We start from the raw sequence: 25,266 nt of genomic DNA on the forward strand, positions 1-25,266 counted from the left end.
ATGAGCTCACAGGGCGGTGCAACTGTCCTCACATCACACATTATGTCACTGCCTCTGTGGCTCCTCTTACCAGGCCGCTGACCTGACTCTGCATCTGCCCCTCTCCTCCCGACAGGGGGCTCCCTGGATGGCTGGGGAGGGGGCGCAAAAGGGGGCGGGGGGCTGCCTGCTCCTGGAATGCTCCCACCCATCTGCCCTTCAGAGCCGTCACCCCATTGTCCAGGCTCCAGGTGAGGAGGGCACCAGAGCAGTCTCCAAACCACAGCGTCTCCTGGCCATGGGTCACCTGACTCCCCTCCCTCAGGCCAGCACACAAGGACAGAAACTGGCCACAACCACGCCTGGAGCTCCTTACAGGACTCGCCCCTGCCCTCAATGGGCTCGGTCGTCCCTGCCTTAGAGACTGACCAGGGAGGACACTGACCAGGAAAGGAACGCTGATTAGGGGGCACACTGACCACGGAGGGCACTGACTAGAGAGGGAGCATTGACCACGGAGGACACTAACCAGGGAGGACACTGGCCAGGGAGGGCACTGACCAGGGAGGGAGCACTGACCAGGGAGGACACTGACCAGGGAGGGAGCACTGACCAGGGAGGACACTGACCAGGGAGGACACTGACCAGGGAGGGAGCACTCCCTAGGGAGGACACTGACCACGGAGAAACCGACCAGCAGGAGCACCACGGCCTGCGGAGAAGGCGCTCCCCAGCACCACGCACGAGGAACAAGAGGGCAAAGCCTGAACATCGGCAACAGAGCGGCCCCGCGGGGACCAGCCCCAAGAACCACGGCGCAGCCACGCAGTGGAATACAGCGAGAGGCAGGCGTGCTCTTGGGGTTTGCTTTCATTTTTGTCCTTTAATGAAGTAGCTCTGTGTGCTGGAAGGAAGTCTCCCAGAGGGCCGCTGCAGCTCAGAACCACACTGGCAGCGTGGTGCCGTCATACGTGTGTAAAAAGAAACTTGCACACCCAGAGGTTTCCAATGGGTGCAAATCTAAACACGAGGGGAAATCTGGAAGGACAGCCGTGGAAGGGAGGGCAGCAGGGGGGCTCGGGGGAGGGGAAGATAAACCAGGCCTGGGAATCGTGGTGAAAAGGACGATGCCAGCATTTGGAATGTTTCAGGTTCTTAATGGAGATGTAATTATGTTTACAGAATTACAAATAAATATTTTAAGTGGGCCACTTTTAAAAGTAAAAGGGTGCAGAGCCAGTCCTCCAAGACCAGGAGCTGTGAGTCTCTTGTGACCCCACCCAGGACCAGTCCCCTCAGCCCCGTGTGCTTCTGCCTCTCCTGTCAAGGGGTGAACCCCTGGGTGGACAAGTTCCTGGGAGCCGGATGGCAACACACACGGACCCAGCTCTGCAGACACAGCGTGGTCTCCTCGGCCCCGATGCTTTTGTGCACGCAGGACACAAGGGCACCCACGTGAGGACAGCCGCTTCATCCTTCTAACAAGGCTCAGCGATCATTAAATGGTCCTAACACCACTTCCCACATAGCTAGGACTTCACAGCTGGCAGTGAGAAAGCGATGCTTTATCAGAACCTGTTCTAAGTCCCCACAGAGGTGTGTAGAGATTCAGTTCACTTTATAGAAACCCAATTAGAACCTCTATTTCTTACTGATGGGGTTCCTACACGGTGTCAGGCCTGACGTTAACACCCAGTCTTTCATCCTGTCTTGACAGCTGGTAGAACCAGGGAGCCTCTAGTGGCCCAGCCAAAGGCTTCCCTCCCAACTCTGGTCCTCGGAGTAAGGTCCCCAAAAGACCCCCCTCCTCATGGGGACCAGGCACACTTCCTGCTCATCCCAGGGTGGCGGGTTTCAGTCCCACCCGCCTGCAGAATTATCCAAGAAGCCACTCACATCCTCCCCAGGGAACCAGGGCACCCCGCCCTCCAGTCACTACGCCCTCCGGTCACTACAAGCCTGCTCCCCGGCCGCACGAGCCCATTCCCCAGCCCTGCAGGTGCACTCTGCCCCATGTGCATCCCCGTGTGGCCCTGTGTGTGTGTGCAGGGCCCTCCATCCTGGGACCCGAGCTTTCGCGTCTTCCTCTGTCCACTGCTGGGCGCGCCATGGCCCTCAGGCAGCGCTGCCTCCCTCACCGAAGGGTGCAGAGAAGGAGAGCCAGCCTCCTGCCCACATGCGGCCTGCAGGAGAGAGGCCTGCATGGTGTCTACAAGGACAAAGCCGTACGTTCCACACGCCCACGGCCAAGTCATGTTTTGCCAGGGCAGTGAGCGTGGCTGCTGGAGGAACCCAGAGCTGGTATGCACCCAAAGGGATGGTTTTCACCCTGTCAGTCCAGGGGCCCAAAGATGCGGGTCCTACTCCCGTTTCCAGTGCTTAGTGGCAGGTCTGGACTCACAGGACCTCCGGAAGCCTCAGTTTCCTCATCTGCAAAAAGGTAGTAAGTCCTCTCCCCAGCTCTTCACCACAGCTGTGGGAGGAAGCAATGAACCCGGACAGGAGGCCATCTGAGAAAATGCACGGCATGCCCCCCCCCGGGCTGGGCTGCTCCAGGGTGCACAGGACCCTGGCCTGGCTCGCCCCCAACCCCACCCCGCTGGCCTGGCTCGCCCCCAACCCCACCCCGCACTTTGCTCTTTGCTCGGCTTTGGGTTGACGCACTTGAGGTCTGCAGGCTCCCAGCTGAAAGCAGGGGCAACAACTCACCTGCCCACAGGAGCCAGGCTGGGCCCTGCCCAGGAGGGCACAGGTTGGGAGGGCCGCAGCCTCGCATGGGCAGACACTCAGCTGCGGACAATCCAACAGTTACCACGGAGGAATGCGCCCAGCTGTGCCCGCAGGCCCTAGTCCAGATTTCATGTGAAATCAACCATTTCTTAACTGTTGCCAGCTAAATCAAATTATTCTGCTGGCCTAAAGCCATCAATTCCAAACTCTGGCTCCAGTGCTGCTCCCACACGCCCAGGAGGAACAGGCTTTGTGTTGTAGACGCCACGCCGGGGCTGGAGGTTGGCATCCCCCTGCTGGCTCTCCTGGTCTGCCGCTGACAGAGCCGCAGCGCCTGTGACCCCACCGGGACCAGACACGGAGGTGGGACAAGCCCGTGGCAAGGCCGCTACCTGGTGGGAGTTTCCTTTAGAAACCAAACATCCGAGCTGGGAGCGTGACGAGTCCTCAAGGTTTTCAAGTGGAGGACGTATAGACGTGAAGTCAGGAGCTGTGTCTGCTGGATTTTCTTTAACTCACATGTAATTTCTTATGTCTACATTCATTCATTCAACAAATATTTACTGTGTACCATGAGGCTGTTTCTGGAACATTCCTCGTGGCTCATCAATGTCGGGGCAGCAAGAACGTGGCTCGGGGAGGGTGGGGGTAGCGCTGAGCAGGCTCCGGAACCTGAGGCTCACTGAGGAGTGGGAGGCTTCTCGGGATGATGCCAACCAAGGGCTCTGGGAGGTCCAGGATGTGGCCCCACGGAAGGGCTGAGTTTGGCCTGTTCAGCACTTAAGCTGTTTTGAATCACTTGCTAATATTTTAAAAATTGGGACAGTTCATAACTTTACCAAAAAAATCTGGATCGCCAGTTCTGTAAAAAAACATCCCTGTGGGCAAGTGGCAGCTGGGGCGCAGTGGCCCCCTTTCCTCACCTGCTGGGCAACTGCCCTGTGCGGGTGCCTGGGGTGCAGATGATAATAAAACGCCCAAGGACACATGGCGCCTTCTCCTCGGGGACTCGGATTACAAACCAGACTGCAAAGGGAACCCTAGGTCATGTCAATGTCAGCAGTGGCATCTAGAAAAATAACCCAGGAAAGGAGGACCTTGGGGAGGGAATGTGACATGGGCAAAGACCCCAAAAGAGTGAGAATGTGCTTCCCAGGCGGGCGCAGGCAGAGGCCCCAGGCAGGCGGAGGCTGCGGCAACGGCATGCGGTGTGTTCCCCGGGAACTGCTCCCTGATTCATGCATGACATGTCCACTCTGGCACCTGGTGTCCCAGGGTGGATGGCCAGGCCCCTGGGTCTCTGCAGAGCCTCATTAAGCGGCACACCTGCCTCTCCAGCTATAACTGGATGTTTGCTTTTCCGTTTCTTTGATCCTGAATACATGCTGTCCTGGCCACCATGGTCTCGGTCTCCCTGCGGGGTTCACAAAGTGGTCTCGGTCTCCCTGCCAAGGTCACTAGTCATACCCTCAAGGGTGGGGTGGGAGGCAAAAGCCGCTTCAGGTGGCTGGGTCAGCTCCCCAGCGAGACTTTCCACTGGCCGGGGGAAGTGCAGACGGCTGCCCCGTCCACACCTGCTCTTCTTCTCCCCAGACAACTTGCTCCTTCCCAGGGCTGGTATCCTCTGCAGCTCCTTTGCACCCACATCCCCCACCCACACCCTCCGGCTCCACAAGATCGTCCAAGAACCAAGCCCTGGAGGATCCTTCTGGGCGCCTCCCCACACTCTCTGCACCAGTGGCCAGCACCAAGACCCCTGATTTTCTGTGCTCAATGAAGTCCCTGATACCCTTTCCTGGTAACAGCATCAAAACATTCACCCCAGGACAAGCGAGGGCATCAGAGAAATGGCGGCATCATCGCCAGAGGTCACAACTCAGATGTCGCCAGGGACCGTCCAGGTGGGGATGATGGCAAACTCCAGGGAGGCCACCATTCAGCCCCACTGTCCTGCCACACAGCAGGTCAGACCTGCACAGCGAGAAGTTCAGGTTTCAGGAAGAAGCTAGCAATTCTGATGCTAAGTTAAGAATCGTCTGATGTAAATATTGGCCACTGTCTTGAAACTGAAACAGTGTTTGGGTCACCTGTAGGCTGAATGGTGCAAAGGCCGCTGCCTGGAAGGCTCCGGTCCAAGAGCAAGCCTGCCGTTTCCCAAAGGACTGTCACATGTGATCTGGCAGCCAGCAGCCCCTGAGGCTGGCACACACAGGATTGTTCTATCCCTGTCTTACAGATAACAAGGCAGCTCTGGAGGGCGGGTGGTTTACCCCAAAATCTCAGTTCACCTAGGTGTGCACCTGGGGCTGTTTCTGAGCTGCCTGGCCCAGGCCTCCGTTAGTTCCTTGCCCTGGCTCAAGGGTCTGGCTGCCCACTGCGGCACTCACAGGACGATCGTAGGTCCCTGCAAGTATGAGAAGCCTGTGAGTATTTTGTTTAATAGTTAAGTATTTAATGCATTTTTCAAAGGGTGTGCTAAACACATGATTTTATGGAGATTACTGCTTAAGACTTTGCCCTTAAGAAATAATATACATTTACTTTAATGTATAATCTAAACATATATAACCACACATCAAAACCACGATTCACCTTTTTAATGAGAGAATGTCAGCTCCTTCTAAAAAAGGAGAAGAAGGGGAGGATGAAGAGCAGGAGGGAGAGGAGGAAGCCACTGACTTCTCTGCACCAGTTGCATGTCTGGTTGACAAAACACCTCAAATCCCTGTCCTGTTAATGACAAACCCCATTCATCTCCTCCAGACTCCTGGGAAAAAGCATCAGAGATACAATAAAGCGGCCCCTGGGAGCAGGAGCCACTTCATGGGTCTAAACTCAGGCTCTACAGGGGCCAGGGAGGGCATGCCTGAGGGTGCTGCTGGTGGGGTGGGGCTCTGGAAGCAGAGCAGCCAGGTCCCTCTGTGGCCCTTGGTGTCCGTCTTGTTCATAAAACAGGGACACAATGATTCTGTCTGCGCCGGCCTCAGGGGCCGCCGTCAGGGCCACCAGCACAGCTGGCCGGCAGCCCCTTCTCAGATCTTCTATTTGCCAAGGGAACATAGAACTCCAGCTTTTTATGTGGCATCTCCCAGCTTTGAAATGTCTGCACGTAATTCGTTATTTTAAAGCAGAAAGCCCTGTTCGGGCCCAGCTGAGTCTGGGCCCTTTCCTAGCGTGGGCCTGGGCCGAGCGGCAGGGGCGCGGACCAGCCACCCTCCTCCAGGAGTGCCGCCCCAGCCAAGACGCCCCAGGGTTGGGTTCGGGTGGGTGTGCCCCACGTTTGAAATGGCAAAGCACTCAGGAAAGCCTTCAACAAACAAGTGACCCCCTCGGAGTCCACACAGCCAGCCTCCAGGGCCAGATGTTCGGAGCTGTCCCTTGTCAGAGCTCCCCGCAGGGAACAGGACTCATTTGTCTTTGTTGCATCTTTCCATCTCAGGCACGGCCATCGTGAACTCTGTGTGACTTTTTCGCAACTTTCTGGATAATGACCGAAGATGGTCTGGACCGGGAAATCTATTTTTATGGAAAACCTCCTCTCAGGCTGAGCTGGCTTTTCCCCCATTTCCCTGGCGTTGAAAGGGTCACCCCGTGAGGGTCCTGGTGGGACTGGGGGCTGAGCTGGAGCCTGCGGGGGCCGGGAGCACAGGACTCCCTGCACCGTCCGGGCTCAGCGGGCAGTGGCCTGGAGGAGCACAGGCTCCATGCGTTCCTCTCCACACACAGCTCGGGGCCTTCGACAGAGGACTAGACGCAGCAGTTTCCCGGCCTCTCCGCAGGTGGCTCCCTCTGAGCTCGGCCTGGAGAGGCTCTGGGGAGACGACCATAGGCTTCCTCCTCCCTAGGGGAATGGCCCTGCTCCCTCCTCCACTCGAGGCCATAACCACCCTGCTCCATCTGCCCCAGGTGTCGGCCTGCGACCTAGTCTTTTCCCTTTTGTGTTTTGCACATATTTAAAAATCAGAAGTCCCAGGCAAACAGCTCTTCTGGGAAAATCAGCAGGTTGGGGGACAGGACGGGTCTGGGGGACCCATCACGTCAGGTTTGCTTCTGACCCTGAGGTCAAAGGTCAGGCTACCTGTCACTGCCATCCCCCTCGCCTGCGCCCCGGCTGTGCTCTCGTGGCAGAGTCAGAGGCAGGTGGCCCCTCCATCACCTCTGCCTCCAGCCATGAGGAAACAGCCCACGCTGATGAGTGTCTACCTGGCCCACACCCTGGGCCACTCCAGTGGCCGAGCCTCACAGGCATTTCCACTTGTCACATCTGCCCCCCAGCTGTAGTATCGGCCCCTCTGTTGTCTGGTCCCAGTCACAGAGAAGAAAGATGCTCTCAACTGGACGGTCCTGGGTGGGAATAAGCAGGGCTCGTTCCCTTGTGGGCGGAGTGTCGGCTCTGCGATACCAAATCAGAGTGGATGCCTGACAACCCGGAGGCGGCAGGCAGGCGAGATGCAGGTTTGAAGGTTGAGAGGAATTCTAACACATGGCTGCCCTGCGCCACCTGCCACCTGCCCTGGGCTCAGTGCACAGGCCCTCCCGGTACTGTGGAGACACTGGGGTATGTGGATGGGGGAAGTCCAGGGCTTCCAGACTGCTGGGTCATCTGAACCCCTCCACAGGCGCCTGGTGATGGTCCCCACATGTCTCAACAGTTACAGCGAAAATCAGCAGAAATGGGCCAAACCCCCAAATGATGCAGTGAGTGAGACCCGGTGTAGTGAGTGAGGCCCCATACAGTGAGTAAGATCCTGGTGCAGTGAGTGAGACCCAGTGCAGTGAGTGAGACCCAGTGCAGTGAGTGAGACCCAGTGCAGTGAGTGAGACCCGGTGCAGTGAGTGAGACCCGGTGCAGTGAGTGAGACCCGGTGCAGTGAGTGAGACCCGGTGCAGTGAGTGAGATCCTGGTGCAGTGAGTGAGACCCTGGTGCAGTGAGTGAGACCCAGTGCAGTGAGTGAGACCCAGTGCAGTGAGTGAGACCCAGTGCAGTGAGTGAGACCCGGTGCAGTGAGTGAGACCCAGTGCAGTGAGTGAGACCCAGTGTAGTAAGACCCAGTGCAGTGAGTGAGACCTGGTGTAGTGTGTAGTGAGTGAGGCCCCATACAGTGAGTAAGATCCTGGTGCAGTGAGTGAGACCCGGTGCAGTGAGTGAGACCCAGTGCAGTGAGTGAGACCCAGTGCAGTGAGTAAGATCCTGGTGCAGTGAGTGAGACCCAGTGCAGTGAGTGAGACCCGGTGCAGTGAGTGAGACCCAGTGCAGTGAGTGAGACCTGGTGCAGTGAGTGAGGCCCCATGCAATGAGTAAGGCCCGGTGCAGTGAGTAAGACCCAGTGCAGTGAGTGAGACCCGGTGCAGTGAGTGAGACCCGGTGCAGTGAGTGAGACCCCCCCTCCCATGAATGAGACCCCCTCCAGTGAGTACAGCTCCCTCCAGTGAGTAAGACTCGCTGCAAGGCTGAGCCCTGCTGTCCCCACGCCTCTCCAGGGGCCTGACATAAAGGGGCCAGGAACAGCAGCAGCCTCATCAAAGTTAATTTCTTTTTATTTTTAAACCCAAATAAGCTTTGTTGTTTTTATAGCAGGTAAACGAAAAGGAGAACAGGAGAACCTTAGTAGTGGCATAATGTGACTCGGTTTTGGCTTGGGTGTGAATAAATCTCCAAGCAATCATTTTGCCTTTTACAGATATAGTGAAAATAATTAACTAGGAGAATAACATTTTTATCTACATTATAATTTCCACTTATAAAACATTCATGTCTGTGTGCATAAGGCATAACAGGTCTATATCTATGGAAAATGGATCCATTTTTCTCCTTTTGATTTGGCTCCTATTAACATTGTTATAATACAGTTTCTTCGATAAATGATAACAACATCATACTATGTAAGTGATTGACTGCTGCTGTGTTTCTATTTTCAAACAGGCAACCAGATATCATGTGTGGGGGCAGCTGCTAACACCCCATCATCAATTAAGCACAGAGAAGCTGTGTCTCGGCTCAGTGGATTTCCTTCTTGAGGCATTAAAATGCAGAGGCGGTCTGAAGGTGCAGACTGCAGTCTGAATTTATTCTATGGAGAAAACAGACGCTACTGAAGTCGCACTTGCAGTCAGAACTCCTGGCCCCTTGGGGCGTGACTGCCCAGCTGCGTCACCCGGACCAGCTCATGCTGCTTCTAAGCTCAGCTTCCTTGTTAGCAAAGGGCCCTACTGTGTGGCACAGGCCGTGCATTTCAGGACAAGCATAATGCATGGCGCACACCACCTGGTGGGAAAGGCAACTGTGCACTCTACAGCCACGGGAACAGGACACAGCGCAGTGAGCCCACCCGGTCCAGGAGCGCTGGGAAAGGGCCGCAGGAGAGGCAGCAGAGCTGAGACAGGAGGACGGCCAGGAGCGACCAGGAAGGGGAGGAGGAGAGTGCTCTGGGCAGAGGGGACAGTGTGTGCAAAGGCCCAGAGGCGAGGGCACGGACAGAGGAGGAGAGAGGTTCAAGATGAGGCTGGGCTGACCACACAGGGCTGTGAGTCACAGGTCAGGGTCTGTCTCCACCCTGAGTGACAGGGGCCCAGAAGAGTCCACAGCAGAGGAGGGAGTGACCAGATTTGCTTCTTTTAAAGGGCGCTGGTCCTGCTGTGGAGGGAAGGGCTGAAGGGGCTGGAGGAGCAGCTGTAGGAGTGGGGGACCAGTGAGAAAGCCCTGCAGGCCCCAGGCAAGAGCGGCCCTGTGTTCAGGATGGAGGCTGGGGAGCGGGAGCCGGTGTGGTGACATTTCCAAGGTGATGTGACCAGGTTGGTGAAGGAGGGAGCCTAAGGTAGAGCCACCTTCTCCAGAGCTGGGGGACACATGGCAAGCCCACCCTGCCCAGCGAGGGGCCACCACCATGTCCTAGCCTCAGTCATTCAACAAACATGTTTGTGGAGACCCTATCATATGCCAGGTTCTGTTCTAGACTCAGGAAATAGCAATAAACATGACAGCCTCTCTCTTCCCCAACTCCCTCTCTCTCCCGCTCTTCCTCTCTGTCTCTGTCCCTCTCTCTTCCTCCCTCCCTTCCTTCCTCCACCCCATGGAGTTTACTTTCTAGTGAAGGAGACAAAGAAGAAAGAATAAGCAAACACAGAAGACAGTGCCGCCTTCCAGGAAAAAAATGGAGCCAACTGATGTGATGAGTGGCTGGCAGTGGAGGACAGTCAGGTCTGCAGTGGCGACTCTGGGAAGGTGTCAACCATGCGGGGACCCGGGGGAAGAGCATTCCACCCAAAAGGACAGGCGTGCAAAGGCCCTGGGGTGGGAATGCACTTGATGTGGTGCAAAGCAAGGCAGACGCAGCGGCAGGAGCGGAGTTTGGGGGCGGGGAGTGGCCCAGAATGCGGCAGGGTGGGCAGGGGAACAAGGGTGTGTAGATCTTACTCGAAATGCAGAGGAAGCCCCAAGAGGGTTCAAGCACAGGGTGACGCCACCTGAGGGCCACGTTGAATATTACTCCGGCTGCTGTGTGCAGTAGGGGGCGGCTGGGAGGCCGGCGCTGGCCTCCAGGGAAGACAGTGAAACCAGGGGCAAGGTTGGTGATGGTGACAATGGGTACCAGTGGAAATCAGACGTGAGCTGCAGGTGGAGCCAGCATCCCCCGGGGAGGACTGGCAGAGGGTGGAACTCTGTCCTGCCAGGGGCGCCGTGAAAATGCGCAGACACTCATACCTAGGTCCTGCGGATACCACGTGTCCCCAGCCTTCACCCATACCACCCAGGGAGGCTGCTTCCCCCTGGCAGACACAGCAGCCATGGAAATGACCACAGAGGACACACGGCTGTGCAGCCCTGGTTGGGCACCTGCTCCAGGGACCTGGCAACCGCCACATCCTGTGCCCCTGCAAGCCCCTGTGGCCACCCAGGCCCACGGTCAGCCCCCTCCAGGGCCGGCTCCAGTCCACTCCACTGGGACCCCAGCCCTGTCAGCTAAGGCAAGAGAGACACACACTCCCCTCTTCACTGAGAACCTGCCTCGCTGCCTCCGTCACCGCACACCCGCGCAGCCCAGCCCAGCCCAGCAGACAACAAGAATTCCCTGTGTTCAGGGGGCTCCGAAAAGACATAAGGAACCCAACCATGCATGCCACTCTCTGAGCGGGAACGAAGGCCGCGTGTGGACGCCTGTCCTGCTCACTGTGCCTCCAGCGCTCTGACGGTGCAGAGCACAGATGCGGTGCTGGGGCAGTGCTTGTGGGGTGCATGATGGAAGGGCACCCTCGCCCCAGCAATGACCAGCTCTGGAAACCCCTGTGGCCTGTAAGTCCTTCCTTCTCACCCACCCCAGCCCCTACCACACAAAAACAAGACAATCCCATCTGGACACGGCCACAGGGGGCCCACCCAATGGCCCTGCCCACAAAAAACAAGAGCTCGGGCAGGGCCAGCCTGGTCTGCACACGGAGGGTGGGCATGCAGGAGACCCAGGGCACTGCCCCGCACAAGCCACGAATGTCCTGGAGGGCAGGGTGGGGCTCGTCACGCGCCATTTAGCTGGGGAGGAGAGGAGGCTGCAAATGGAGTGGCCTCTGTGACGGGGTGACGATTTCTCTAATAAACGTCATCTCTGTGACGGGGTGGCGATTTCTCTAATAAACGTCATCTCTGTGACGGGGTGACGATTTCTCTAATAAACGTCATCTCTGTGACGGGGTGGTGATTTCTCTAATAAACATCATCTCTGTGACGGGGTGGTGATTAATAAACGTCATCTCTGTGATGGGGTGGTGATTAATAAACGTCATCTCTGTGACGGGGTGGTGATTAATAAACGTCATCTCTGTGATGGGGTGGTGATTAATAAACGTCATCTCTGTGACAGGGTGGCGATTTCTCTAATAAACGTCATCTCTGTGACGGGGTGGTGATTAATAAACGTCATCTCTGTGACGGGGTGGCGATTTCTCTAATAAACGTCATCTCTGTGACGGGGTGGTGATTAATAAACGTCATCTCTGTGCGTCACTGCCCCGCCATACAGAGAGGAAGCAGAGGGGCCCTGGAGGAAGCACAGTGAGCAACCACGTGGAGCTGCAGAGCCCTCTCTGCTCACTGCTGTCCTAAGAGGGCAGCCGAAAGTTCATGGGCAGGTGCTGGCGCCCGGGCCTGCAGCAAGAACACTCGGGAAAAAGGCAACACGGCGGTAGGGGAAGTGTCAGCGGAGGCATCACATGTACTTTCAGGGTACCAAAGTGAGTTGTGAAACCTCCCACTATGCTGAATTTTCAAAGCAGGTGTCAGAACCCGTGAGCTGATTCGTGCTCGTGGAGGATCTAAGCGGGGTCGCAAGGGGAACAATAAGCTGTGAATCTGTGAGACTGTCTTTGAAGAGAGCTATTTTGTGAGCTCTGCCTCCACCGCCAGGGTGGAGAGGGAAGGTCTGCCGCCTACTGAATGCCGGTGTAGCCTAGAAGGGGGCTTCAGTAGAGCCTGGGGGAGCCCTGTGTGCCCCTTGCGGGGGACAGGGTTGGAACTGGTGCCCGACACTTGGAGGAGGACATTTGGGCTGTGTCTAAGGGCTAAGGGCTGCATTGTGGAAAGAAATGTCACCCCCTCTATCTGTGGGGCACAGCAGCAGGAACCCCAGGGCCAAGGGTGGAGTCTGCAATAGGAGAGAAGTCAGGCTGGTTCATCTGAAGGCCTCCCTTCCGGAGCAGCAGTTCACCAAACAGACACAAATGGCTCCCCAGCTTCCCACAGGGAAGGCAGGTAGACACCTGGCACGTGCAGGGAGGAGGCAACGACACCTCTCAGGGTTTCCGAGCATTGGCAGAAGTGACCCGGATGTTTGGTATGCAGAGCTGGCCCCCGGGGAGAAGCCAAGTCACTTCCTGAGGTTTTGGGGAGACAAGGTGTTGACACCCAGGCCCAACCTTGGGGGCACAAGAATCAAAGACACAGAGATCCGTGGAGGTGGCCCTGGGGGTCCAGTACAATGGGATGGTGGAGAGGGGCCCCAGAACTCCTGCAGCCTCAAGGGGAGGGGCCCGTGGGTGACCTGGTTTAAGACCAGGCCTGAAGGAAGGATGGGGGGGCCCGTGTTTGCTAATCCTGGAACCTTGGGAAAACAACAGACAAACGCAAATCTGAGAAGCGGTGAGCAATGGGTGACTCGTCGACAGAATCGCATGGGTGAGGGACTGCATTTAGGTCTGAAGCTGTGTAAATGGTCATCCCAGCAACATGTCAGAACTCAGCCCCGTTCCAATCATGCCCCACAGTCTCCTGGAATCCTCCCGCACCTGGGCTCAGACCTGCAAGAGGCTAAGCCAGGCCTAAAGGGATGAAGGCCATTGTCCAGTGTTTGAGCCGAACGCGGGCGGCACGCAGTACCCAAGGCTGCCCCAGACGTGAGTGGCTCCACTGTCAGAGTCCCCCACAAATGACATGGCGCAGGAAGGGAGGGTGGGAGGCAGGGAGCAGCTTCAACAGGACCCCCTAAGGCAGCAGAGCTTCCGGCAGTGGAGCTCAGAGTTGAGACCGCCCAGCCCCTGGCTCCCCAGGGCCCAGTGTGGTGGGTTGGGATGAGGTGTTGCCCTTCCTGCATTCCGGGCTCCCATGTGGCCTGTTCAGAAACCCTGGCGAAAAGAGCGGCCCTCGGTGGGGGCCCTGGCTGTGGATGAGTGCCCCTCTGGAAGGAGGCTCCAACACACTGCGCATTGTGACAGAGGCGGCCGTAACCAAGGCGACCCCAGAACAACAGGCTGCAGACACTGCTCAGTGTCTCCCCTACACAATAGCTGACCTGTGCTCTGCACACCCCGGCGTATTCAAAGCAATGAGCCCTCAGCCGCAGGTTAAAGTACTGGTGTCTTCTGTTCTTTACAGTCTCAGTGTGCCACATTGAGCTGTCACTCGCCACACTCCATGGCATCCACGCTACAGATGCCAAAGGCCACGGGAAAGTGAGTTCGCCATTCTGCTGAGGCGGGCAGGCTACTATTCCCCGGGACATGGCGGACACCCCTCACCTGCCCCGATGTGCAGCTGAAGAGACCCCTCATCCGGCCTTGGCCTCAGGGGAGGGACAATGTCCAGCAAGCTTCTGTGTGACCCTATGTCTGTCACATCGACTGGAGCAGAGACATCTGGATACAGAAAATCCCGTTCACCAAGGTGGGTGCCCTCAGGAGGAAGGGCCTGTGCACGCTGCAACGTTGGGGATGCATTCTGAGATCTAGCTGCATTCTCGGAGATCCAGCCGCCGCCCCGAGAATTTCAGCGGCATGGTCTGGAAGGGCTTCCCACAGATTCTTAATTTACCCTCTGCAGCGGACAAAACACGACGCCCACCCTCCGCCAGAGGGGTCCACAACCTAACCCCAGAGCCTGGGAATGTCACCGTACGACGGGTCCACAACCTAATCCCAGAGCCTGGAAATGTCACTTTACATGGCAAAAGGGACCTTTCCTATGTGGGTAAATTAAAAGTCTGGAGGTGGGAGGTGATCCTGGATTAGCCACATGTGTCCAGTGTGATCCCAAGGGTCTTGACAGAGGGAGGCAGGAGGCAGGAGCAGAGGAGGGGGAGGCATGGAGGCCAGGGTCGGGGGAACAGATTCTCACTGCAGGTTCAACAGAGGCAGAGGAAACAGATTCTCACTGCAGGTTCAAGAGAGACAGAGGAGGGGGAGGCACAGATGCCGGAGTCAGGGGAACGGATTCGCACTGCAGGTTCAAGTGTTCATCTGCACTGACTATAATAGTCAATATAAAAAATAGGCCTGGTAGATTGCAGCAGCAGGCAATGAGTTAACGTCGGAACTATATCGAGAGCTCTCAGAAGTCACTAACAAAACAAACTCTCCACCAGAGAAATCAGGAAAGAAGGGGGTGTACAACATAAAGAAAAATGCAGATGGCCAGTTCACTTAGGAAGCCTCACCAATAACCAAAGCAACGCAGCTACGGATGACAACCAGGTGTGACGCCCTGGATATGAGAGTCTGCAATGGCGTGGGAGAGGCGGCACTGCCAAGCCCCACCCATGGCTGGATAAATGGTTACGACCTTTCTGAAGGGCAGTTTCACGATGCGCATCAAATTTTTAAATGTGTCTCACCAAAAATAGCCGAGGCCATCAGGAATAACAAGCTGGAGGGTTTACACGAGCCGATCTCAGGCCTTGGCATAGAACGTGGCAGTTGCAATCGTACCGGCATGCAAATGGGATGACGGACAGAGCAGAGTCCAGAAACAGCCACGTCGCCCCTCCCGTGACTGATGGCAAAGGCGGCACCACAGCACTAGCGGAGAGGTTGGTCTTCCCACACGTGGAGCTGGGTAAATTACATATCCGTCTGGGGAAAGTGGTCAGTCTCAACCCCTCCTGCACTGCAGACACAGAAACAAGTAGAGAAGGACCACAGGCCCAAACACGAAAGTGAAAACAACAAATGTTCCAGGTAACACAGGAGACTACTTTGATGGCCTCGGGTTAGGCAGGATTCCTCGACCAGGACGCGAAAGCACTGAACACAGAAGAGCTTGATAAACCGGACTGCACTGACGTTGAAAACTGCTGTCCACCAGCAGACACCATTAAAGTCAAAAGGCAAGACCCAGTGGAAGAGATATTTGCAATATATGTATCAAACAAATGACTCATATTCAAAATACACAAACTCCTTAAAAATCAATAAGAAAGAAAAGCAGACAGCACAACAGAAAAATGAGCAGAAGACTTGAGTAGATTTTTTTAAAAGGATATCAATGTCCAATAAACATAAAAAGGTCACCAACGTCATTCAGGAAAAGCAAATGAAAAACAGAATGAGACGACATTAGCCACCAGAATGGCTGACCTGGAAAAGACGGGCCACACCCAATGCTGGACACTGGGCTTCTCACGCTCTGCCAAGGGGAGAGTGAACCAGTGCCCGCTCTGGAGAAGGCACCGAGCACCATCTGTTCATGCTGAACATGCCCCTCGACCCAGCGACGCCCTCCTGGGCAGATTCCACAAAGAAGGGCACAGTGAGGTTCACCAGCAGAAATGAGCTCACTAGAACACCTGGCAGCTCTGTTCCACTGGCGTCTAGAAGGGCATTCCGTGGTGCCAGCCATGTGCTGCTTCTTGATCTGAGGGGTGATTTCTTGGGTACGTTCACTTTGTAAAAACTGTCGTACCATACACACATGTGCATGCTTTTCTGCAGGCATGTTATACTCCAATAACACGTTTGCTTTTAAAACATGGCTGGCAGGGGGATGCAGGGTGATGAGAAGTTTGGTTTAAGTAACCTGAACCCCTAGCTCTAATTTTTTTGTCAATGACTCTACAATTCTACCTGCTCCCCTCAGTAAATAAATACAGATCTGGCTTAAACATCCGAAATAAATTTTAAAATGAGAAAAAAATGTGTAGACATTTAACAGAGCAATTCTACCTCTAAGAATTCATCCTACAGAGATAGCCCAGCAAGAACACAGAAGATTCATTACAGCATTGTGAGAATGCAGACCCGAAGCCAGACGCACACCAGCAGGATGACAAACGTAGACTATTAAGCAGCCGTGAAAATGATGATACAGTCTGAGTTACCGGCACAGAAATATAGACATGGTAAATTTAAAAACTGAAGCTGCAAAACAGCACAGACAGCAGAACCCCATTTATATAAAATTGTGTGCGCACACACCTAGAGAAGCCTCCGAAAGAAGTCACCACAATGTTGACACTGGTCATCTCTGGGGGATGGGATTTCAAACGATGTTTGGCTATGTGTGCGTGCATGTGTGTGCATGTGTGTGTGTTATTTAAACAGCCTGCAGAGTAGGAATATCCTGAGTCTACAGTGCACCAAGGAATGACCATGAGAAGAAAATGAACCTTGCTTCATTCACAATCAACCGTTTTTCCCTCATTCACAGCAAATCCTAGAGAAATAACAGCTGCGTGCCACAATCCCTACCAGAAAGTTCCTGCCTCCAAGAGAAGCCACCCGCCTGCTTGCATCTCCCTCAAATATGGTTCTGAATCTGAGAAGCACAGGAAAGTGACTGTGTTTAATAGTCTGCAACTGGAAACAGCCAAATTACGGTTACGAGGACGAGTCAGCGGTGGTCTATTCATATAATGGAATATGGAATAGTGACGAGTAGCATCCAGCCGTGAATGCTGCCATAACCCCTGGGAGACTCACCTGGGAGTCTCCCGGGGATACTCTCACCTGGGAGTCTCCCGGGGATACTGGCGATGCCTACAGATGTATCTAGTTGTCATACCTGGGGAGGGGCTGCTGGCATCAAGTGGGTAGAGGCCAGGGATGCTGCTCCACACCCTCCCTGCAATGCCCAGGCCAGCCCCACAGCCACAGTGCCCCAACACCAATGCATCTCAACACACCAGAACCAGTTCCCTTGGGAGATTAAGCCCCAGAAACACAAGTCGACTTCAAAAGGCCAAAGTCTGGATTCCACTCTATGCCTGGGAATATCCTCTGTTCAGGGATGACATGGACGCTGGAGCTCCACGTGGTCAGGAAGTGCTCTGGAGCTCACTCCCTTCCAATGACCTGAGAGATTGGACAGACGATTGCTGATGTCAGTGGAAAAGGACCCCCCCCACCCAGACATTAAAATGAGCCCTTTGGGAGAATAAGGGATTCCGTCCAGCTCAGAAGGGCAGGAGTAATGAGGCCACCCGGCCCTCTGGAGGGCACCTGGAAAGGCCGGAAGCATGGTCTGTGCCCTGAGACACAGTCCACTGAGACACAGTCCGTGGCCCAGCCATGCCCGCGGCTGCCCCGTCTGTCTGTAGAGTGCAGGCTCCCCAGCAGGGGAGAAGCACAGATGGCACCTCACTGTCCATTTCCACTTGCCCTCTGCAGCCTGAAGGCCCAGACACACTGATGGCACTGGCGCATTTGACATGAACCAGGCACAGGGACACAGTTACGTGTCCCCGGGCCTCCGTGGGCTTCCGTGGTGCAGCCCTGGGGCATGCAGAGTGCCCAGCCTCACCCCCAGGCTTTACCAGGTGCCCCCTCGGAGCCTCCAGGATGGGCCTGCAACTGTGTCCCTCACACCCTGGGGAGCTTGCACCCCATTCTGTGCCAGCAAAAGAGGGCATCTCAGGCCAGGCACAGTGGCCCACGCCTGTAATCCCAGCACTTTGGGAGACGGAGGTGGATGGATCACTTGAGGCCAGGAGTTCGAGACCAGCCTGAACAACACGGTGAAACCCCGTCGCTACTAAAATTACAAAAATTAGCAGGGAGCACGCCTATAATCCCAGCTACTCAGGAGGCTGAGGCAGGAGAACTGCTTGAACCCAGGAGGTGGAAGTTGCAGTGAGCCGAGATCGTGCCATTGCACTCCAGCCTGGATGACAGAGCAAAACTCTGTATCAAAAAAAAGAAAAGAAGGCGTCTCAGCCTCGGGCCTCAAGACCTCAGCCCATGTTGGGAGAAAATTCCTGCAGCCTCTATGTCACGGTTCCCTGACAACGATGTGGGGGACAAACGTGTGACTCTCTTCTGAGTTCACCTCCTCCTCACAGCCCGTGACAGAGTGCCGCCAGGGGAAATCTTCCCATCAGACAAATCACTTTAACTCAGAAGAGCAGGCCCCTGGAACATCCTCAGAAATATAAAAGCAACCTTCAAAAGAAAAACCCCAAAACCCTAGAGAACGCTTGGCTAAGACAAGCCTTAATTACCATCCTCTTTCAGTATGATAAAAATTCCTCTCCACCTCTCTTCAAGACAGGATTCCTTATTCAAACACTTTCTTTTTTTAAAAATAACTACAGTAACCAACCATTAAAATGGGGACTGCATTTTAATCCACCCTTTCTTTTTCTCTGGTTTTCAAACTGGCACCTTTCATACTTCACAGAAGACACAAACATGGCCTTCTACAAAACTTCCATCCACGGCATCAAGCCCCACAGGGCCTGTAATTCACTGGAGCAGGGAGGCAAGAAGTACCTGCAGAGACGGTTCCCCCAGGCCACCATGCCGTCCCTGCCCTCGGGCCACGGCCAGCAGGCCTCAGGACCGGTGAGAAAATGGCCCAGAGAGCCCTGCCCGAGCTTCTCACAGACACGCCTGCTGCATTGCTCCGTTCCCATTGCTGCCTTCTCGTGTCTGGGAGGGCTGAATGGTGCCTCGAGGAAAAGGAGTACAGTCTTGCATTGCTTAATGACAAGCACACATTGTGAAAACGCATCATGAGGCGATTTCATTGTGCTGTGAACATCACAGAGGGGACTTACACAAAGCTAGACGACGTAGCCCACCACGCACCTGGCTGTACGGAGTAGCCTATTGCTCCTAGGCTACAAACTGTGCCCACTACTGTACTGAACACTGCCAGCGGCTGTAACACAATGGGAAGGATCTGTGCATCGAAACACATCAAAACATAGACAAGGTACAGGGAAAATCTGGTCTTACAGTCTGATGGGACCACTGTGGTATACACAATCTATCACTGACCGGAACACAACTGAATGTTTCCAAAACACACAGGACGCTCGATTGGGTCTGCTGCAGCACCAGCCACACTGGAAACCATGGTGGCTTCAGGGACCACTAGAAGCCACGCTCGACCTCCCCTCTGCCAGGAGAGCCAGCACACTGAGGAGCTAGCCATCAGGCACCAGCACCAGGCTCTAGCCCTCCGTGTGGGCCTCTCTAACCCTGACGTCACAGAGAACACCAGTGACCCGGCCAGCGGGGCTGCCTGCACCTGCTTCCTGCACGACTCCCCACAGGCCGCTCTGCCGGGGGCAGGAAAGCACTGTCCCTCGGGGGTGGCTAATTCTAGGCTTTGCCACTCCCAAAACCATTACTCGGATCATCCAGATGCTAACCCCAAACACATCATTCGTCTCTTCAGATCCGTTCTGTCTTCATCTGTGGTCGACAGCTCATCAGGTTGAATCTTCAGAAATGACTTAAATCCACAAACCAGGGTCAGCAGCAGAAGGCAGCTAGCTGGGGGCCATTCTGAGTTGTCTATTTGCAGAGACTGGTCGTCTTCTCCCTGCTGTTTGTCACTTCATTGCCCCTCAACACTGCCCGAGGGTCAACATAAGGGGAAGAAGGTCCATCTGCAGGTAAATAGAAACTTTCTGGATTTCCAGAACAGAGGCTGGACCGCCCACTGCGGGAATATGCAGGTTCACAGGGTCATTTGCTGCAACAAGTTATTTATACAAAATACGTGTAACAACTGAAATGCCCATGAGTAGGAGACAAGCTGAATAAGCCGGTGACGGTTCAGTAAACCCACACAGTGGGGCTCTGTGCAGCTGAGAAGCTGGAAGGCCTCTGCGGATGGGTTTGGAGTGACTTCCAGGATAAACTGAGTACCAAAGAGTTTCTATGGTGTACCCCCCTTCACAGGAGACAGAAGGGGCTATTTAAAAAGTACATGTATCTATTCATTTGGCACAAAAGAGATACAAAAAAAAAACACACACACACATACATGAATGGGACCTGCTTACCTGGGGAAGTGTGTGGGAACAGGGTGCAGGGAATGGAGGATGGAGACAGAGCGGGGGTGGGCCATGCCTCAGAGGAAGTCTTGGTGTAGATCTGCCTTTAGAACCACAGTATAGTTCACATACCCCTCAAATACATCAACACTGAAAATCAACCAACCTGTGGGGGACCCAGAAGAGAGCACCAACGACAGCAGATGAACCCGGCTGTGTTCTAAGTGATGCTACGGGAAGGGAGGCAGAAGAAAGGAGGCAGCTATGGAACGCAGAGAAACGGTGTCTTAACTATATGGTGTACGGCTAAAAGCAGAGAGGATGTGAACAAACACTGTCCCCTCATCAGTACATACGTTTCCCACAAGGGTGTAGGTTAGCAATTCTGAACCTGTGTGTGCAGCACATTTATACAAATAAAATTATTGAGAATAATGAGAGACAGGTTTCCTACTTTGGGAGAAAGAAGAACACACAAGGAAAGGCTAAATGAATCCCACAGTCTTAGACCAGAAACAGGTATCAGAATGCAATCATAGTTTGCAACACAGACACACACACAGACACACAGAAAAATGCAGGAAGATGCAGGTGCATGCGTGTGCTTCTGAGAACACACACACACAGATTTCCCGGCTCTGTCCACCAAGAGAGAGGACTGAGAAGAGTGACGCTCCAGCAGAAATGAGCACGCCTGTCCCTGATCCTGCTTTCTAGATGCCATTCTCCAACCAAAGGCACCAGAGCTCCTCAGGGAAAGAGCCGATTCCATGAGCCCAGCATATCTTTAATGCCTGAATGTAAGGAGGGACTCAAAAAATAAGGGAGGCATCAAAGGAGGCAGCAGCCAACTGGACAGAGCTCCTGCTGGTCACAGCTGCAACAACGGGAGCAACAGAATCCGTAACGATAGAGCCGGGTCTACGGCCAATCCACCCTGCACGCGCCCGATCTCGTCTGATCTCGGATAGAGCCGGACGGCGCCCTGTGGGATGAAGTAGTATCCCTGAGTCATAGCAACACAAGCAACTGAATAAATAAATCACAGTTTGTACTTATCATAGAATTTCAATTAATAAATGCAGAAGGAATGATGGAAATAGAAAGTCATCATTAGGCAAATATTACAGTCAAAATTTTTGCAAGCAAGAGCCATCAATGGATATAGAAATTCATGGAGGAAGATGAGCTGAAAGAGGGTTGTGTAGTTTCACGGTATCCCCCACCACCAAGATATTTATTCTAGGCAAAGGGGAAAACCATCCCTTTACAGTGGGTTCATCTGGCAGACACCACCTCACCCACGCCATCCCAGTGAGCATTACCGGCAACAATGAACATTCACATCCCGTACTTGCTATGCTGAAGCCGAATCGTTCCCCCCGAAAGTCACCTGTTGAAGCCCTAACCCCAGGACCTCAGAATGTGACAGTGTTTGGAGTCAGCGTCTTTGAAGGGGTGATTATGATAAAATGAGGTCATTAGGGTAGGCTCTATCCAATGTGGGCAGTATCCTTATAAGAAGAGATCAGGGCTGAGCACGGTGGCTCATACCTGTAATCCCAGCACTTTGGAAGGCCGAGGCAGAATTGCCTGAGCCCAGGAGTTCAAGACCAGCCTAAGCAACATAGTGAGATCTCATCTCTACAAATAATTGAAAAATGAGCAGGGCATTGTGAGGCATGCCTGAGGTCCCAGATACTCAGGAGGCTGACGCAGGACGATGGTTTGAGCCCGGCGATCAGGGCTGCAGTGAGCCGTGACTGCACCTCTGCACTCCAGCCTGGGCAACAGAGAGAGACTCTGTCTCAAAAAAAGAAAAAATGGAAGATCAGGACACAGACACGCACGAGGGATGACCACGTGAGGATACAGGGAGAAGACGCTGTCTGCAAGCCGAGAAGAGAGGCCTTGGGAGAAACCAAACCTACCGACACCTTGATCTTGGATTTCCAACCCCTAGAACGATGAGAAAATAAGTGTCTGTTGCTTGGTAGCCCACAGGCCGACTCACACAGCCTGATGCTGCGATAAGAAAGGACCATTTCACTTCCCTGGCGTTCTTGTCAAAGACACACAGCATCGGCCTAATCAGGAGGAAGCATCAGACAGTGCCCAGGGATGCTCCACAAAGCACGGGCCGGGCCGCAGCGAAGTGTCAAAGTCATGGGAGACAAAGGGAAGCTAAGAACCCATACAGACTGCGGTTGCCTAGGAGACGTGACAACTAAACGCTCTGTGCCAGCCAAGGTGAGACCTCGGGACTGAGAAAAAGCTGCAAGTGAGGAAACTGACACCATTCAAAAAACGTCTGTCGTTAATATCAGTGTCAATTTACTGGTTTCAATCATTGTACTTAAAAATACCACCGTCAGGGAAGATGGGTGAATGATCTGTATGTCTCTAGACATACAGGGGAATTCTGTACTATTCTTGCCATTTTTTTCTGTAAGTTTAAAATCATTTCAGAATAAAAATCTTAAAACATTGAGGTTGTAAACTGTTGGCCTCCTGGCTGCATGCAACCCACACATAGGGTTTCTTTGACAACACTGGAAACAAATTTGAATTAGCTGCCAACAAGACAAATCCAGGAATATAATTTAAAGCCCAGATTCCGGGCTGCTCTTCGAAAGTCACAAGCTGTGGTGACGGTGACACCCCGAGGAGGTCAAAACCCAGCCCAAAGGCACCCTGTGTCCAGGGCTGCTCCTCACACTGGCCATCTTGGGCTTGGCCCCTGAGAGCCACACCTAGAGGAGGGCCTCGTTTGAGGAGGTGCCCAGTCCTGATGACACAGGTCCCCTGCACTGCACAGGGAGAGAGCCTGACGGCTTCTTCGGGGTCTGGGGGCCTCGGATCAATGTCCAGGGTTCAGCCTTAGCCAGGGCTTCATGTGAGGGCATCCACAGCTCGGGCAACTGCCTCGTTCAGACCCGGCCCATGTCCAGGTGAGCGTGGCCAACGTTTCGGAGTCTCAGCACTCAGCTTACAGACCTCCCTTTGCCACCAGTGCCTCCGTTTCCCTCCTCAGATCACCAGTGCCCCACTGCGTGTGAGCCTGGGGAACCAAACCTCTTCCCTGACCTCAGCCCTGGGGTGCTATTAGGCATGCATGAGGGGCAGAGCCCTGCCCTGGCTGGAGCTTGGGGTCCTGCCCCTGGAACATCTCCCTGGAGCACCCTCATTACACTCAGTCCCTTCCAGAATTTGTGACAGCCTGAGCGATGGCCTGGCTTTGGGACTGACACATTCCGATGGAGCTGAGCAGCAATCAAACTGGCAGCACTGGGCTCTTTGCAATATGTATTTTTGGTGCTTATTCTAATTCTAAAATATCCCAAGACTGCTTCGCTTATTCCTTGCTCCCTTCTAAGGAAAAAAGTTTCATCTTCATTGACCTGGGAAATTGACATTTCAATGTAGATTTAAAACTTAAGATTTTGATTGAATGCACTGAGCAATTTTGACTGAAGAGAACACTGCAGTTTCTGATGAATCATCATGTCAAAAACCCCTGGCATCCCAGGGTGGTGTGTGGGTACCATCCCTGTCCAGACCCTCAATGGAACTGCTGGAAAGGCTTCCTGCGTAGCCCTGGGTGAGGCACCCTGGAGACCTGCTCTGCCCAACAGCATAGCCTGAGCTGCAGAAGGTCTCAGCCCACTGGGTGCCCCTAGAGCTGGGTGGGACAGTGGCCAGGGGTCAGGGTGACCAAGGAGGAGCAGCAGGAGCCGGTCCACCAGAGGCCACTGCTGAGTCGGTCCAAGGTCAGGGTCTGAATCTGGATTATTTGATAGTTTGGGGAGCAAACAATGTTAAAAAGCAAAATCCTGCAGAGGCGTCTGTGCAGAGCTCTGAAGTGTGCACACCCGGGCACAGGCTGGGCCACCATGGCTGTTCTGAACCAGAGACCTGTGAGTCTGTGCCCCGGCCTCACTGAGACGCTGCCTGTCATGTCCCCAGGCCCCAGCCGGGCTCCTGCCCCCACCTGCAGGACCTCACAGAACCAGAATAAGCTTCGGGCCCTGGAAGCCAAAAGCAAAGTCCTTCTCAAACACCTTAGTCTGTCCTGAAAGAAAACGACTGAGCGTATTGAGAAAGGATGGTGGAAATGAAACGGCTGTGCTTTGAGAAAGAAGTTCCACGAGAATGTCCACACCTCTGCTAACAGAAACGATTCAATAGTGCCATTAAACAGCGTTAAGCCGAATACGTTTATTTGCCCTTCATGTGTAAAAGGCAAAATCCTCCCTATCAGGGAGGTGGACTCTTTTCTATTTCATTTTGCACCAGTCATAACTGACTCCAGTTGGTTTCCTAAGAAAATAGAATAGCTGGATTTTGTAACATGTGGGTCCTCGTGGCCTGAAGTCAGCGAATGATGGGGCAGCAGGAGGGAAGCGCTGAGCGAGGCGGCCGACCTGAGGTGGAGCTTCCGTCTCGTCTCATTGGTGGACCCTCTTGGTGGGAAACCGCTGGGATGAGCCAATCTCTAAGACTAAGGTTCATCAGGCACCACAGGGGGCGTCCTCCACAGCAGGGGCACGGTGGGATTTAACCAAAACCCGAGCCGAAGCCCCTCATCCCTGGGTGAAGGGTCAGACATGCAGACACCTGGGAGAATGAGGGCCTCAGCCCTGCAATCTAACCATGTGGCTGTGATTCAGTTTAATGCCACCCTGCCTTCCTGGGAGCTGGAGGGGTGGGAGAGGAGGGCGCTGCCTGGGCGGGAGAGCAGACAGGCGGGAGGCCCCTGGGTGAGGCACTCTGGAGACCCACTCTGTGCAGGAGAGGGAGAAGCCGTACCAGACAAAACAAATCACTTTCCACTTTCCAAATTCCAGAGCTCCTACCTGCCGGCCCTGCAAGGATGCAATGTGGGTGTGTGGGTGTGTGTGGGTGTGTGTGTGTGTGGGTGTGTGTGGTGTACCGAGGCTGGGTATGTGCACGTATGTGCCCATATGGGTGCTGGATGCAGGTACATGCACTGGGTGTGTACTGAGTGTGTCTGTGCTGGGTGTGTGTGCACTGGATGTGTGTGTCTGTGCTGGCTGTGTGTATACTGAGTGTGTG

The 25,266-nt window shown here is 54.3% G+C and overlaps 1 protein-coding gene across 2 annotated transcripts in view; it reads right to left on the bottom strand.

Moving 5' to 3' along the window:
• Positions 1-25,266, bottom strand: part of ADGRD1 (adhesion G protein-coupled receptor D1) — a 177,711-nt gene that overhangs the window by 91,105 nt on the left and 61,340 nt on the right. The gene's annotated exons all lie outside the window — the stretch shown is intronic.

This window comes from Hylobates moloch, unplaced genomic scaffold, assembly GCF_009828535.3.
Source record: "Hylobates moloch isolate HMO894 unplaced genomic scaffold, HMol_V3 SCAFFOLD_12, whole genome shotgun sequence".
Classification (NCBI taxonomy): domain Eukaryota; kingdom Metazoa; phylum Chordata; class Mammalia; order Primates; family Hylobatidae; genus Hylobates; species Hylobates moloch.